We start from the raw sequence: 16,317 nt of genomic DNA on the forward strand, positions 1-16,317 counted from the left end.
AATTGGAAAGTGGTGAATAAGGATTCACCAAGGGCGAGACAAAAACAAGATGTGTTTAAAATTAAATCCTGTTACGGTAAGACCAGGTGAAGGCTGAGAGGGACCCCTAGACACCTTTCTCACCTGGATGTAACAATGACTAAAATCAATTTTGCGAAATTCTGCAGTACAGATATTAGGCCTTGTCTCTTCAGGGTTTCTCTGTCCAGTAGTTTTCCATTAGGCTACAGCTGGAGCCTGTTGTTATAGGTCAGTGCTTCAATTGTCTGGTGTTAATCCTTTCACTAGATAAGTCTCAGTTATGTCTTCTACTTACTAGCTTTCCTTCTGTTAATTATGTTGAGTTTTATAGTATTAAAATCATATGTTATGATCTTATCTACTCTATTATTCCTTCTTGATTTAGGCTACTTTGGTGTCAGCTGTGTCTCAGTGTTCGCACTCTCACCTCTCAGACAGATGTATGGGGGTTCCCACCCCAGAGCCTCAAGTTGGTGTGCGTACAAGTTTGAATTGCACTATTCCAATGAAGAGCAAGGGATCTTGCCCCTAGTCAATCATACTAAGATCTTAAAGGGACATCACTCTTAAAGGCAATCACACAACATGTTTATTCACTTAAGGACACATTATCTGGTTATTGCTGTTTGTGGGGCCTTGCTGTCTGAAAATTGCCTGCAACATTTCCTCGATTACAACAGTGGCTACACTTCAAAAGTACTTCATTGGCTGTAATGTTCTTTTATGTCCTGAAGTCATGAAAGTTACGGTATTAATGCAAGTCTCTCTTTTCTTTACATTGTGATTAATGATAGACAGTCACATCTGCTCCAGCTTCTACTTCCTCAATCACTGTCTTTTCTTGCATTCTAACCTTATTTCTTTCAGGTAGTTACAGTTCATTCAAATTCTCTCTCCAGCTGTTTTCTTACAGAAGATGAAAAAAACGAAGGAAACATTGTTTTATTATCCCAGGTCCTGGCCTATTTCCACGCTCGAGTTACTGCAGGAGTTCACCAGATCTGCCACATGCATCTGCCGCTTCACTTTGTAGATATAAGTTACTGTTGTAATTCTGGCAGTTCCAGTATCTGCCCCAAAGTATAAATTTCTACATCAGCCGGAGTGAAAGCTGGTGTTGGAGAATTAAACTATAAAGCTGTTCTCCAACATACAGTAGATGTAGCATTGGACAGCAGACTGAAATAAACCAGGACAATTGCTATTTGTTTAAACGTTGAGCCGTACTTCAACCTGAGATGATGCAAACTCCTGATCTGCATTGTTTCCTCTTTTAACTGGAACTCTGTAAGACCTGTCACTTCAGCTATTGATAGTAAATGAGATGATATTATTATATTAAGACGCAGACATATATTTACAAAACGGCACAGTGGTGCAGTGATTAGCACCACAGCCTCACAGCTCCAGCGACCTGGGTTCGGTTCTGGGTACTGCCTGTGTGGAGTTTACAAGTTCTCCCTGTGGGTTTCTGCTGGGTGCTCCGGTTTCCTCCCACAGCCAAAGACTTGCAGGTTGATAGGTAAATTGGCCATTGTAAATTGCCCCTAGGTAGGTAGGAGAATGGTGGGGATGTGGTAGGGAATATGGGGTTACTGTAGGATTAGTATAAATGGGTGGTTGTTGGTCGGCACGGACTCGGTGGGCCGAAGGGCCTGTTTCAGTGCTGTATCTCTCTATGACTCTAAAACCCAGACACCCTGGTCTCTATTTACATTTACAATCATTTACAAAATTGGTGGTGTCGTAAATTTTGAGGAGGAAAGCCTCAGATTAGAGGGCAATATAGATGGGCTGGTAAAATGGGCGGAGCCTTGGCAAATGGAATTTAATCCTGAAAAGTGTGAGGTGATGCATTTTGGGAGGATTAACAAGGCAAGGGAATATACAATGGATGGTAGGACCATAGGAAGTACAGAGGGTCAGAGGGACCTCGGTGTACTTGTCCATAGATCACTGAAGGCAGCAGCACAGGTAGATAAGGTGGTTAGGAAGGCATATGGGATACTTGCCTTTATTAGCCGAGGCATAGAATATAAGAGCAGGGAGGTTATGATGGAGCTGCATAAAATGCTAGTTGGGCCATAGCTGGAGTGCTGTGTACAGTTCTGGGCACCACACTATAGGAAGGATGTGATTGCACTGGAGAGGGTGCAGAGGAGATTCACCAGGATGTTGCCTGGGCTGGAGCGTTTCAGCTATGAAGAGAGACTGAAAAGGCTCGGGCTGTTTTCCGTAGAGCAGAGAAGGCTGAGGGAGGACACGATTGAGGTATACAAAATTATGAGGGGCATTGATAGATTAGATAGGAAGAAACCTTTTCCCTTAGTGGAGGTGTCAATAATCGGGGGCATAGATTTAAGGTAAGGGGCATGAGGTTTAGAGGGGATTTGAGGAAAAATGTTTTCACCCAGAGGGTGGTTGGAATCTGGAACGCACTGCCTGAAGAGGTGGTAGAGGCAGGAACCCTCACAACATTTAAGAAGTATTTAGGTGAGCACTTGAAACTCCATAGCATACAAGGCTATGGGCCAAGAGCTGGAAAATGGGATTAGAATAGGTGCTTGATAGCTGGCACAGAGACGATGGCCCGAAGGGCCTGTTTCGGTGCTGTATGACTCTATAATCAGAGTGGAGTAGCCAGAGTGTAAGATTATTTTGAAATGCTTTAGAAATACTTGGTTCACTTTGCTTCTGTTGGCATCAGTGTAGAACTGTGTACATCGGTTGTGGCAGAGGGGGCTGATGTACTATATTCTCAAATGTATTTGAAAGTACTGCACCTAGTCCATTGGAACAATATCCTTGGGGAAGAGATGGAGAATACTCCAAAACTAATGACACACACATGTGTGAGTGAAACTGACCTCAAACAGACAGCACCAGTTGTACAAATATATCAGAAACCATGGTCTAAACTATTTGAGGAATGAAAATGTTGAGAAATATTAGTTGAGGCATCTAACCCTACTATCTGGAACTCCCCATCTAAACTCACCTTTAAAATTTTCTTCCAAATATCTCTCTCTGGCCATATCGCTCCCTTCCCCCCCCTACTCCTACTCATTTCAAAGTCCCATCTGTGAAGCAGCTGGGCAGGTTTTGCTATGTTGATAACACTATATGAATGTAAGTTGTTATTGTAGTATTGTACCAATTTAAAATCTTTACCCACTAAGCCATAGAAGGAGCTGTGTGAGCCTCCTTGTGCTGCCAAGACCCTTTAGTAGTTAGCCAAGTATTAAGGATGCACACTCAACACGAGACCACCTTTGAACCAAGGTGCAAACTCCTCCAACAGACCAGTGTCCAAGCATGCATTTGCCACTATCTCTACCACCATCCAAACCACATAGGCTACATCAGAAAATTAGCACAATTACTCCTCAATACATCAATACATCAGCATCAACTGGGCATCCATCCAAGTACAGAGGCCCCCGAACGAGCACCAGACATGAAAATTTGAAGAGGAAATCAAGAGCAGTGTGGGCAAGCAGAATTCATTTTGTTGGGCAGCTCCTGGCTAGGCCTTCAGTCGTCAAGGCCCTAAGATGTAGAAATCCCTTTCTAAACCTCTACACCTCGCCACCTCGCTCTCTCCTCCAAACCTTTCCTTAAAACCTACTTCTTTGACCAAGCTATTTATCAACTGTCTTAACATCTCTTTCTTTGCCTTGGTGTCAATTTCTGTCTGATTATGCTCCTGTGAAGCACCTTGGGACATTTCAGTATGTTAAAGGTGCTATATAAATGTACGTTGTTGTTCTTCTGGTTGCTGTTTTATTGTGTTGAGCTATTTCTACTTCCTTTCGCAGTGTTCTAGGGGGACCAGAAATAACTATGTAGTAACCTTATTTTTACCAAAACAGCAGCTGACCAAGCTGCTCATTTCTACATGCCCCAGAAATAGGCGACTATTTTTACATGTCACAAAATGATCCAACCTTTGTGTGAATCACTTCGATCAATCGACTGAAAATAGCTGCTCTCCACTCACTGAAATGAATCGGGAGCAAGTCCGCATTATTGATTGTTTTGCTGCTGTTGTTATGACATCAGCTGTTTGCTCAAAATGATCTGTTGTAGCTGCTGAGAGCCCACGCATTGCATGAATAATATGTAATTATTTCTAACCATTTATTTTTTTTTATGAGTGCTGAGGGTGTGACGATTGTTAAAATAAGTTATGTAAATCTTTCATTCTCCAGCTTCCGCAGCAAGTCATTTCACAACTTTAATTTTCTCCCTGTCTCCATTTTTAGGCTGGATTATTTTTTTGAAAGGCAAATCTGACCTCTTACCAACATTACTAAGAAACAGATGACCTGGTCATTATCTCATTGCTGTTTATGGGAGCTTGCTCTACGCAAATTGGCTGCCACGCTTCTTACAATAAACAGTGACTACACTTCAAAATGACTTCATTGGCTGGAAAGCATTTTGGGACATCCTGACGTCATGAAAGGTGCTATAGAAATACAAGTTCTGTCTGTCTTTTTTACGTTTTGCAGCGATAATCATGGTATTCGAGGCACATGCTTCAGGTGAGCTAATAGAATTTTATCATTTATTGCAAGGGAAATTGAATACAAAGGTTAGGGAGGTTATGCTTCAGTTATACAAGGCATTAGTGAGACCACATCTGGAGTACTGTGTACAGTATTGGTCTCCTTATTTAAGGAAGGATGTGAATGCGTTGGAAGCAGTTCAGAGAAGGTTTTCTAAACTAATATCTGGAATGGGCGGGTTGTTTTATGAGGAGAGGTTGAGCAGGCTAGGCTTGTATCTGCTGGAGCTTAAAAGAGTAAGAGGATACTTGATTGAAGCAAATAAGATCCTGAGGGGTCTTGACAGGGTGAATGTGGGAAGGATGTTTCCTCTTGTGGGAGAATCTAGAACTAGGGGTCACTGTTTAAAAATAAGGGGTCGCCCATTTAAGACAGAGATGATGAGAATTTTTTTCTCTCAGAGGGTGGTGAGTCTTTGGAACTCTCTTCCTCTAAAGGCGGTGGAAGCAGAGTCTTTGAATATCTTTAAGGCAGAGGTAGACAGATTCTTGAAAAGCAAGGGGGTGAAAGGTTATTGGGGATAGGTGGGAATGTGGAGTTGAGGTTACAATCAGATCAGCCATGGTCTTGTTGAATGGCAGAGCAAGCTCAAGGGGCCGAGTTTCCTACTCCTGCTCCTAATTCGTATGGTTCGTATGTACACAAAGGAAATGGACCCTGCAGCTGGATGTACATTGAGTTACCATGTATATGTTGTAAACAAACCTTCACTGGGCTGAAGTCATGGGCTAGAAGTTGGATTGCACATCACACATTTTTCAGAATGAAGGGACCAATAGGTGTGTGCATGTTCATTCTGTACCCAGAGAGCACCACGTGCCAAACTGTTTGGGGAGCACTGGAGGTGTCTGAAACTAACTCTTCCTGTCTCCATGTGCAGTGCAGCCTGTGGTCTGTTGTCCCGGGCCTGAAGCAGATTTAAGACATAACCATCTACCCTCGACCGGTTCAAACATGAGACTTACGAGCAAAAAGGAGACAACACTCGTAGCTCAAATTAAACATTAACATCTTTACTAGGTTTGGCAGGAACACAAGTTAGCACTACAATACAGCCGTTAGTCACAAATAAATTACGAAAAGTTCTACGTACGATCACTTGGTGAGCGGTCACCTCCTGTTGATTGTATTCTTCAGCAACTGACCAAGTTGCCCGACTACAGCACCAAATCTTTCCTTATAATGATCTTTATACTTTTTCTTTCCAAGGATGGCATGGATGTTTCATTGACAGCGTTGTACTGTCCTATCAAAATCCACCTTAAGCTACAATTGTCCAATGAAATATTGAATTATTTGTTTAAACTAGAAGGTGACATCCTGCCTCCCAAATTTTCATGTTTCTTAAACCTTTTTTTCAGTAAAACATGCTTGTGAAATCAGCTGCTCTACATCTCAAAACAAGACAAAATCTGACATCATCAATGTTGGCTTGTGCCATCTTCTCACATCTTTCAAACAATCTTTACAGCACTTAACATAGCTGAGTTTCTGTGGTTGGATTTAGAACCCCCCGGAACAGACATTGTGGGCTGGATTTTAAAGCCCCTCCACCGTCGGGAACGTTGGCGGGGAGGCGATGAAGGTCGGTGCGGCTGAGGCCTGCCATCGACCCCGACGGCGACAGGCCCCATGCCAATCTCGGCGGTGGCGACAAGGCCTCATGGTGGCCGCCCCACCGCTTGGCGACGGGACCCCCATTTCAATATGTAAACTAATTTACATACCTGATTTAATGAGGGTACTATCGCCTCCTAAATCACCACACCAACCTTTATTCGGGCGGCCGACAATGCCGCGCCTACGAATGCCCGTTCGGGCAAACGTGGTGCGACACCTGTGGGGAGGCGGGAGGAGGAATATTTTCTCCGTGCTGGGGGGTGGGGTGGGGAGCTGGGTAAAAATGATTCAGATTGGTGGGGGGGAGGAGTGGTTGTTGGGAAGGGGTAAAGGGCAAAGTTGCCGAACTTTTTGGCGGGGGAGGTCAAATTGTTAATATTTGAATTTCGGGGGTTGGGGGTAAAGGGCACGAATGTCTGGAAGTGTCATTGGGGGGCTGGGAAAATGCATTTAAATTTAATTAAAATCTGTTTTGTGGAAATTCTACCTACCTGTCTCTTCTTAATTTTCAAATGTCCGTTGAGAGCTTTAAACCCTTTATAAATGGCGCTGGCACCTGCGCATTGACGCTGGATGCAGTTGCTTGTGGTGACTCGCCCGCCCCCTCCATGTCATCGCAGGGGGCGGGCGCCACGGCCTTGCAAATGAGCCGCCGCGTTTGAAATGGTGGCGGCTCCGTGATACGGTGCCCATGCGTGCGGGTTACATTTTTTCCACGCCCGCTGCTATTTTGGCGGCGGACTCTTAAAATGCAGCCCTGCGTCTCCGTGTTCTTTGTGTTTAGTTTCAATTCTTATCAGACTTATCGAAACATAAAGTTTTACCAAGGTTTTAACTTCGCATCAAAGCAAAAACACTGCTTTGAAGTATGGCTATTTGTTAGTTTCAGACCAATTTTATCACTCTTGCGCCTCTCGGCCAGATATACCATAGCCTGAAAGTGTTGCTTTTCATCACAGTCCAAAGATTTTGTTTATCTGTGATAAAGCAACCTGCAGCCTTTAGCAGGTGACTTCACTTTTGACCTTTGCAATGCATGCTGGTAGATTTGGTCAATTTCTGTACAACTACCACCAGCAAACAGCATTTCGCCTTTCATTTAAACTGTCAATGCTCCTGGGTCGGATAGCCTCACAAATCTCAACCACAAGTTTCAATTAAAATGATATTACCGTTTCATACACAGCCAAACCTGCAATGATTCACTGGCTTATGAACTACTTTTGACCCAGACAGCACTGTTTTTCCATATGTCACCAAAAATAAACAGGGAGATCTCCGAGCTCTCCAAGCATGAACTCAACTCTCACAGCTCCGAGATGATGCAATTCTCTGTCTACTGTTGCTCAACTTGGCCAGACCTCAATTCTTTACTGAGCCCCCTATCACCCATTGCAGCATAAAACATATCAGAACAGTTAATGGTAACTAGGGATTAAAGTGGGTTGGAATGGTCAGGGATGTCATACTGGTTGTGCACTCTGGCAGATGGTGTGAGAACCAACTTAAGGTGTCCTGCAGTATAGAAGACTCTTGATTCACATGTTCTGCATAGTCAGACAGATCTGTACAGGTAGAATTGCCACCTCAAGGTTATTTTGGCACAACAATAACAGCAACTTGTATTTATATAGCGCCTTTAACATAATTAAATGTCCCAACCTGCTTCACAGGAGCATTATAAAGCAAAACTCGACACCAAGCCACATAAAACGATATTAGGGCAGATGGCCAAAAGCTTGGTCAGAGAGTTTTACAGAGCATCTTAAAGGAGGAAAGTGAGGTAGAGAGGCAGGGAGTTTTAAGGAGGGAGTTCCAGAGCTTGGGACCTAGACAGCTGAAGCCACGGCCACCAGTAGTGGAGCGATTAAAATCAGGGATGCTCAAGAGGCCAGAATTAGAGGAGCACAGATATCTCAGAGTGTTGTGGGGCTGGAGGAGATTACAGAGCTCGGCAGGGGTGAGGCTACGGAGGGATTTGAAAACAAAGGTGAGAATTTTAACAACGGGACACTGCTTGACAGAGAGCCAATGTAGGTCAGCGAGCACAGGGGTGATAGGGGAACAGGACTTGGTGCGAGTAAGGACCAGGCAGCAGAGCTTTGGATGACCTCAAGTTTACGGAGGGTAGAATGTGGGAGGCTGGTCAGGAGTGCGTTGGAATAGTAAATGACGTAAGCTAAGACATTGTCGGGTTTTTGTTACAATTAACTTCATAGTATGTTTCATGCTGCCACAAGTGGCAGAGAGTTCACTGAAGAATTGAGGCCTGGTCAAACTGGGGTGAATTTTCATCTTTAGCATTTTCAGAGCAGAGGTTTATAAACCGGCGAGCACACTGAGAATTCAATTTGCAGGCTCTGGATTTATTGCATCCTGACTTGGAGAGGCTCTCTTTCCTGCCAGTCTCTTTATCTACACTCTTACATTCCGTGATGCTTGGCTGTAAATTATTGATGCAGTGAATGTATTGGGACTTGTGAAGTCTGACACCTTTGTAATGCACATTTCCATTTTTTTCTTTTTATATTGTTGATGTTGGGGACAGTTGTAAGTATACTTACTTACAGATTAATTCTTTTCACAGTGATTTTATTTACGGACTAAAATTAGGGTAAGGTTATGCTGGCAGGATCAAAGGTTATGCGCACCAGGTGGGCAAGGACCTCTTCTCAGCTAATTACACTTTAATTACTGATTTATGACCACAGTCTAGATCTAAAAAAATCATTCTGGCATTGCAACTTATGCTGCCCCCTGTCAATATCATCTGGAGAGATGGGACCAGTTTCTACATGCACACTGATGACTCTGAGTTCCACCTTTCTCAACCCCTCCAGTGTTTCTGCTTCAGTCGGACTGCTTTTCCGACATGCAGACTTGGATGAACCGTAATTTTGTCTGGTTAAACTGAACTAACGCCATCATCGTTGGCCCTCATCGTAATTTCCATACCCTCGCAACAGACTTCAACCCTTTCCCCAGCCATTCTCTAAGATTGAACCACAGTGTTTGAAACCTCAGCATTCTACTTAAACCTGAGCTGAGTTTCTGACCCTATATCCTCTCCATCACAAAGACTGCCTACTTCCACCTCCATAGCAATACCTGCCTCCATCCCTAACCTAGTCCACTGAAACCCTTTGTCAACACTGGATTTGATTACTTCAATTCTCCCTTTACCATCCTCTACTCTCCTTAACCTTCAGCTCATCCAAACTCTGTGGCTTGGTTCCATCAGCACCCCATAATTTTTCTTTAAAATTCTCTCTTTAGTGGGGCCCACAGACACTCTTGGGGAGCCAGTGTGCCTCAACTCATTCAGGGTTCTGGCTTCCACTGATCTACCAAGTCCCAGTCAGCCTAATGAGCAGAAACTCTCAGCATAGGGGGTTGCCACCCTGACTCCACCCCAGCTACACGTTGCCTTGTAGGGAGGAGGGGGGAGGTTCTGCTCCTTACAATCAGGTATCTCCCAGAAATGGTGCAGGCTCGATGTAACCAGATCTCCATGATTTTCCTGGGGAATCTGCCTGTTTCCCACTGTAATCATCAATTTATAACATTGGTCACTTTGGAGAAATGAGTTTGGAGCTGTTGTCTCTATAATATTTTTCCTTCAATCAACATCACCAAAAAACAGATTATCTGTTCATTATCACAATGTAGTTTGTGGGAGCTTGCTGTGTGCAAATTAGCTGCCATGTTTCCTACATTACAACAGTGACTAACTACACTTCCAAAGTATATCTTTGGCAGTAAAGCACTTTGGGACGTCCTGTGGTCTGAAAGGCGCTATATAAATGCAAGTCTTCCTCAATGCAGTATTGAGCACTAGTCTCAAGAGTTAGGAGAAGTGACTAAAGATATGAAGTCTTGGAAAGTGGATAGAGGGGCAAGATGGATGGGATTTAGGGAGACGGTTCCATGGTATGGTTACAAAATATCTGAAGACTTTGCTACCAAAGGTAGAGACAAGAGAGGGGCAGTAGAATTCAGAGTTGGAATAGCAGAGGACACTGACATAAAAGGCTGGAAGAGGCTGCAGAGATTGAGAGAAATGGAAGCAGAAGAGATTCATAAACAAGGAATTCAATCTGCTTCAAATGGAGGGCGGTGGAGATTGGTGAGGATGGTGAAATAGGAATGGTATTTAGAATAACATAGGATGGAGGATCAATTTGGAGTTTATATAGGGTGCTGTTCAGGAGGATGGTGAGAAGAGAATTGGAAAAGTCAAGCCTGGAGATAAAGTAATTGAGGATTTCAGTGGCGGTGAGCTATGGGTAGAAGCAGGTGATATGATGGAGTTGGGTAGGATGTCTTGCTAATGGATACTAAAAACAAGAAATGCTGGAAATACTCAGGTCTGGCAGCATCTATGGAGAGAGAAGCAGAGTTAATGTTTCAGGTCAGTGACCCTTTATCAGAACTGGCAGATATTAGAAATGTAAAAGGTTTTAAGCAAGTAAAGCAGGAGGTGGGGCAAGAGATAACAAAAGAGAAAGTGTTGATAGGACAAAGGGTCACAGAGAATAACTCACCAGAAGGTCATGGAACAAAGGCAAACGGTATGTTAATGGTGTTCTTTTTCTTTTGGGCCTCCTTATCTCGAGAGACAATGGATACGCGCCTGGAGGTGGTCAGTGGTTTGTGAATGGTGTGCTGAAAGACAAAGCGTCAGTACAGAGAGGTTGTGAATAGACTGTAAAGCACAAAGCACTCCAAGCACAAACATTTTAAAAAACCAGAAAAAGTGGATAGGCACAGTAGAAACAAACTAAAAAAAAACTAAAATAAAATAACCAAATAAAAAATAAAAAATAACTAAACATAAAAAGGTGGGGGGGCGGTCATGCTCTGAAATTATTGAACTCAATGTTCAGTCCGGCAGGCTGTAGTGTGCCTAATCGGTAAATGAGATGCTGTTCCTCGAGCTTGCATTGATGTTTGCTGGAACACTGCAGCAATCCCAGGACAGAGATGTGAGCATGAGATTGGGGCGGGGTGGGGGGGGGTGGGTGGGGGCGATGTTGAAATGGCCAGCAACCGAAAGCTCGGGGTCATGCTTTCGGACTGAGTGGAGGTGTTCCGCAAAGCGGTCACCCAGTCTGCGTCTGTCTTGCTAATGGATTGGATATTAGGTTAGAAGCTGAATTTTGGGTCTGTTAATGAAGAAATACACAGCATCACTGTAATAGGTCTTCCTGTCAGCAACATCTATACAGCAATGAGCAGTTTGAGGTGGGATATAACCAGATAATCTAGCAAACAACAGCAGGAAGTAAACTAGTAGCAAAGTGGATTATTTGTTTCCCATTTTCAAGGGTTGGATAATTTTTGCCTATTTCACTGTTGTTGTATTGCATTTATATAGACCTTTATGTCGACATCTCAAAAGACTTAACAAGGCCAATTACTTTTGAAGAAAAGTGACTTATTCTATACTCATTGGCAGCATTACTTCCTGAAAATGAGAATGAGAAGCATTTTACACCAATGGAGTTCAGTACCAGTGGATGTAATATAGAATTGGGCATGGGCTTTGCAATACATTGCACAATGTAAAATACACTGCAAGTCCAACTTTCACAAAAGCCAAACTTTGGAAATGTAGAATAAGAGGCTTTTATCCAAAGTGAACTTACAATCTCAGTCAGGCTATCAAATACAGGCGGTAAAGTGATTTGACATTGATTGGGAGGGAAGATTTCAAAGCGTGTCAACCTGAACCATCCTTGGCCATTTTCTAGCAACCAACCTCATAGCAACATTGACAGAAACCTGAGAACTAGGCCAGTCGCCAGCTTTTTCAACAAGGAAGAGAAGGTGACATGGGCTAGAGGTTGGAAAACCACATCAAAGGGTGAATTATTTAAAATAGAAAAATCTTCTTGCGAGGCTCTAATTAGGATAGTACAAGGATTGGGAAACCATTGCTATGATGAGAGACTCGAGATACTTGGACTACTACTGGAGCTGAGAAGGCTAAGGAGATTTAATAGCATTTTTGAAATTATGAGCGATTTTGATAGTTGGGAAGTCAGTGAAAAGGGACTATCAATTTAAAATTGCCACTGGGAGCCAGGAGAGATGTTAGAAGTAAGTTCTTTATATAGAGCATGGAATACCTTGCCATCTTGGATGGTTGAAGCAGAGACCATTACATTATTTGCAGGAAAATTGAATAAATATTTGAAGCAGAGGGAGATCCAAGGCTATGAAATACTGAGTTCATTCTGTGCACTGCCCCTCAAGAAGGATATATTGGCCTTGAAAGGGGCACAGCGACGATTCATCAGAATGATACTGGGGCTGAAAGGGTTAAATTATGAGGGCAGGTAGCATAGCCTATGCTTGTATTCCCTTGAGTATTGAAGATTAAAAAGTGAAATAGTTGAGCTGTTTTGTGAGCTCCCGTAAACAGCAATGTGATAATGACCAGATAATCTGTTGGTTGACTGATAAATGGTGGCCAGGACATCAGGGAGAACTCCGCAGCTTTTCTTCAAAATTGTGCCATGAGCTCTTCTACTTACACCTGAGAGGGAACACGGGGAGTTGGTTTAATGTCTCATCCAAACGACAGCACCCCCGACAGTGCAACACTCCCTCGGTACTGCACTGGAGTGTCAAGTGAGTGCTCGAGCCTCTGGAACAAGGCTTGAACCCAAAACCTCTGGCTCACAGGTGAGAGTGATGCTAACTCAGCCACGGCTGAGTCCATTCTAAAAGGGAGGGAAGGATCAGCCTGTGTTCATGCTGCTGGTCGCTATATAGCAACCCCTGTCGGAAATGGACATTGTGGCATCAGATCAGGACAGGGTCAACCACGATGACCCCCGTCACTGCTCATGGTACAGTGAGCATGCAATCCAAGTCTGGTGAAATGCTGACAAGGGAATAATATCAAACAGGTTATTAAGTTAAAACTAAGGAACATGGGTAGAAAAGTCTCAACTTTGCAATTTAAAGGCTTTTTAAATTTCTCTGAAAGTAGTAGGTAAGTGGAATAGACTCCCAACAAGAGTAATTAATGTTACATCGTTCAATTTTGCTTCAAATTGGGGCTACAGCGAGAACCATACAAACCAGGAAGGTTCCCTGTTTGATCTCGGTCTTTATGAGAGTTAAGTGATCTCGGTTGATGTGACAACTGGCTTCAATGGCCTAAATATAGGATCGGGGGTAGGCCACTTAGCTTCTTGTGCCTGTTCCATCTGACATGTTTAGTTGTTTTAGTTTAGTTGAGAGATACAGCACTGAAACAGGCCCTTCGGCCCACCGAGTCTGTGCCGACCATCACCAACCCATTTATACTAATCTTACACTAATCCCATATTCCTACTACATCCCCAACTGTCCCTATATTTCCCTACCACCTACCTATACTAGGGGCAATTTATAATGGCCAATTTACCTACCAACCTGCAAGTCTTTTGGCTGTGGGAGGAAACCAGAGCACCCGGAGAAAACCCATGCAGACGCAGGGAGAACTTGCAAACTCCACACAGGCAGTACCCAGAATTGAACCCGGGTCGCTGGAGCTGTGAGGCTGCGGTGCTAACCACTGCGCCACTGGACTTCTCCACAGCCACTGTAAATTACTTTCCGTAGGGATAATTTTAACTTTAACTAATGGGTGATATTGGTCCGTCTGCATGTTAGCACACCTTTCCAGATCCAGCTTATCTGTTCTCACCCATTTTACACTATTATCTGAAGTCAAAATTATCCCCTTCCCCACCCGCTATCTGCCAAGAAGAGACGTGCTTTTAAAGGCTGGACCAAATTCGTTGACAATGTTTCTTAAAACATCAGCCTGCCATATTCTTTTGAACGTTCACCGGTCTGGGAGATGTTCCACGAAATTTGCACAGTGTTGATAGCAGAGAATCAATATTAGCCAGTGCTAGAATTAATTCCTGAATTTGAGATGTGACAGCCATGGGCTGTACTAATCCACCTTCTCAATAACTCTTTAAAAGCAAGAAACAATCAGTTTTATTATACGTTCAGAGAGCATTAGCTATTCAAAGGTTTAAACACTACAAGAACTTATATACATTCCTGGTAAGGAGTGAGGAATTTTCTTTGGTGCAGAACTACCAATTGATCAAATTTAAAAACATAATCAGCATTTTTGTTGTCAGTTGTCTCATCTTTTGGTCACAGCTCATTTCAATAACTGATAAAACTTGACAACAGAGCAAATTGAAGTACAATTGGTATTGTCAGTAGCTGCTATGTATTGAAGAGTTGCAGTGAGGCTCCATGTGTCTGTGGACTATTTTTACCTCATCTTCACACTCTATGCTCTCACTTTTATCACCCACCTGCCAATACAAAGCCTTGTCTTTCCATTCCCTGTTACAATGTGCAATCGCCAAAGCAAGCGGGACTGCTGTGAAGGTGACACCTTCGTTATAATCTTGAAATTAAAGGACCATTGTAATTGGAACTTTCTGGCCCGCAGACTAGAATTTCCTGACAGATACTGCTGAGTAGACAATCTGTTAACAACACGGTGGCAGGCTGCTAATGTCATACAGCGTTCTCAATAATACAATTTTTCAAGTGTTCGACTGGCACAATTTTTAAGTAGAAATTTATGGGGAAAGAAAAGACCCTGTTAAAAGAAAACTGCAACAGACAAGCAGCCCATTATCTTGCCAGATAGTGTGGTTGCTATTGGTAACAACAAAGATGTCAATGTGCCAACAATGACGCAAACCATTCACGCTTAAGTCATTTTGTTAGGAAAAATAGCTAAGTCTGCATTTTCAGTTAGTGTAGTGATAGGTTTGGGTGCGTTTGCTTTAGTTGTTTCCTCTTTCTTGAGGTTGTCTCCTTTCAGTTCCCACAGCAGATGGGCTCTTCCGCTGGGAGGAATGGACACCCCAAGTACAGTGGCATTGCCACTCTTCACCTTCAGCAGGTTTATCACAGAGAGAGAGGCAGCTATCTTCATTATTTCTTGTGCCCTGAAGTAATATCCTGTAGTCTCGAGGCTCCCAGTTAATAACATGACAATTTTGTCGCAGTGTGGCAGGTGAATTGGATATTGAATAGCCCTGGGGTTTCAAACTCATTACCATCTGATTCCAAATTGGCTACTGGGGTATTATATAGCCTGCCTCAGTAAAAGTTATTGTAGCATAGTGTTCTGAGATATTCAATGATTGTTATTCTTCCTAAATTACAGAAGGTTACAAAGGCCAGTGGCTGAATTTCTGCTAATCCAGAGATCTGGCAGTTCAAACATAAAACTGCTTCATGTTTTGTTTTTTGCAAACAGCCATATTTAGATGAATAGTTTGTTCAAATTCTCATATGATTTACTTGCACGAGTCAAAATTTAGGATGATATGTGTGGCGGAAAGATCATAGTGCCACTACAGTGGATCATTAAAAACACAAAAGATGAATGCTTTTGCCAGGCACTGAGTACAGGAATTCTCAATCATTGAAAGTGATTGAAAAGGTTTCATTGGCATTGATAGTTTTTAAATGTCATATATTTCTGTGACTGGAATTCTTGCCTTGGACCCAGTATTATAGTATTGATATCTCTCATATTTTGAAGAATGAGAGAAATAGGGTTTCTATAATCTCAGTCTACATGTCAAAGCTATGGGAATATGTCAAATTTTCCACTAAGGATGCAGTTCTATTCCTACCCACATTGCTGTGAAGCAGATTCCACTTTTCAGAGGCTAAAGTGAGAGTATGGTGATATGCTAACTCATTCAAACCTATAGAATTAAAATTGGGCCCCATATCTCCAGAGTCAGATGCTGATCAGACTAGAATGGAGCTGTGCGAGACCCCCACCCACTTAGCTGCATGGCCACATGCCACTTGGGCATGACACCACATGGCATGTAACTCCAGTCTGATGTCAAGCCAGCTTCAAAAGCACTCAGCACTTCATTGCATCTCTTTATAATTTTAAGTAGAGTTTTCTTTACAAAGTTATGAGAAAGTAGACCTTCCTGCCAACACTCACAAAAATATTACTCTCAAAGAACAAAGAACAAAGAAAATTACAGCACAGGAACAAGCCTTTCGGCCCTCCAAGCCTGCGCCGATCCAGATCCTCTAT

General features: G+C 43.0%; 1 long non-coding RNA gene across 2 annotated transcripts in view; it reads left to right on the forward strand.

Moving 5' to 3' along the window:
- LOC137383698 (uncharacterized) overlaps positions 1–16,317 on the forward strand; it is a 69,128-nt gene that overhangs the window by 46,382 nt on the left and 6,429 nt on the right. For both annotated transcript variants that reach the window (XR_010977439.1, XR_010977440.1), the window contains exon 2: positions 4,287–4,568. This is a non-coding gene — a long non-coding RNA (uncharacterized lncRNA). The remainder of the gene's footprint in view (positions 1–4,286; positions 4,569–16,317) is intronic.

This window comes from Heterodontus francisci, chromosome 24 (genome assembly GCF_036365525.1).
Source record: "Heterodontus francisci isolate sHetFra1 chromosome 24, sHetFra1.hap1, whole genome shotgun sequence".
NCBI lineage: Eukaryota > Metazoa > Chordata > Chondrichthyes > Heterodontiformes > Heterodontidae > Heterodontus > Heterodontus francisci.